Source organism: Myotis lucifugus, unplaced genomic scaffold, assembly GCF_000147115.1.
Source record: "Myotis lucifugus unplaced genomic scaffold, Myoluc2.0 scaffold_24, whole genome shotgun sequence".
In the NCBI taxonomy this organism is placed as follows: Eukaryota; Metazoa; Chordata; class Mammalia; order Chiroptera; family Vespertilionidae; genus Myotis; species Myotis lucifugus.
In genome coordinates this window covers 9,824,411-9,825,989 of record NW_005871072.1, presented here as the reverse complement: position 1 = coordinate 9,825,989, position 1,579 = coordinate 9,824,411, and positions in this window count along the sequence as shown.

Below are 1,579 nucleotides of genomic sequence, written 5' to 3'. Positions count from 1 at the left end.
TATATATATATTTATATATATATATATAAAATAGATAATCCAAATATAGACCTACATATATCTGTTAAGTTTGGGACTGGGGGAGAACTCTTTTGGGGGTAGGATTTTGTTATTTTTAATAAAGTCACCAAGGTAATTTGGAGAGAAAATTTGTGTTTTCATCTAATGGCACTGAACAACTGGATATTAGAATAAAATAATTAACTTTTCCCTTACTTTATATTGCATACAAAAATCAACTCCAAATGGATCATCAATCTAAATATAAACTTTAAAACCATAATACTTCTAGAAAAAACATACAGAATAGCAATCCTATGGAACCCTGAGAGAGGCAAAGATTTCAAAAAGAGAACCCATGGAAAAAACCATTTTTAAGGAAGGAATTAATAGCATGATAGAAAATTTTTAAATGTTTGCTGTTCAAAACCACCACTAAAGTGCAGGGGCCAATGGGGGGTGGAGAGAGGGGAAATCTGTAACACTCTCAAAAATAGAGATAAATTTTAAAAACACCATTAAGAAAGTGGAAAAGCCAAGTCAAAAAATGAGGAAAATTTTTGTAATATGCATGGTACATCTGATAAAAGACTTAATGTCTAAAATATATAAAGAACTCTTACAACTCAATAGAAAGAAGTTTAATCCAATTGAAAAACAGGTGACCACCCCAAGCCAGTGTGGCTCAGTTGGTTAGAGCATCATCCCATGGATTGAAAGGTCATGGGTTCGATTCCCAGTCAGGGCACACACCTAGACTGCAGGTTCAATCCCCAGTGGGGGTGCATATGGTAAGCAACCAATCAATGAATCTCTCTTACACTGATGGGATGTTTCTCTCTATCTCTTTCCCCTCTTCCTCCCTCTCTAAAAAAAAAACAAAAACAAAAAAAGAGAGAGAGAGAGAGGAAAAGAAAAAAATGTTTGAACAGACCCATCACAAAAAAGACATATGTATGGCTAATAAGTATACAGAAGGATGCTCTACATCATTACTCATAATGGAAATACTAATTAAAACAATGAGACCCTACAATAAGCCCACTACAATTGTTAACATTAAAAAGACTGATACCAATTGCTGATATGGATGTGAAGCATGAGGAGCTCTTATATCTCACTCATGGCAGTTTAAAATGGTACAGTCATATTAGAGAATATTTGACACACAAATTGCACTCTTAGATATTTACCAAAAAGAAATGAAAATGTGTTTATAAAAATCTTTGACATAATTATTCTTAGAAGCTTTATTCATAATAGCCAAAAGATAGAACAACCCAAATATCCATCAAAAGATTAAAGGATAAACAAACATATCCATACAATGGGGTACTACTATGTAATAAAACAGAATGAATTACTAATATGTGTCACAACTGAATTGAAAATTATTATGATAAACAAAATAAACCAGAATGAAAAGAGTACATACTAGAGGAGTCTATTCATATAAAATTTTAGAATATGCAAAACTAACCCATAGTGACAGAGATAAAAAATTAGTGGTTGCATGAGGCAAGGAGTCAAGAATTTGAGTGTAAAGATGTTTGAGAAAATTTTCTGGGGTGATGGAAAT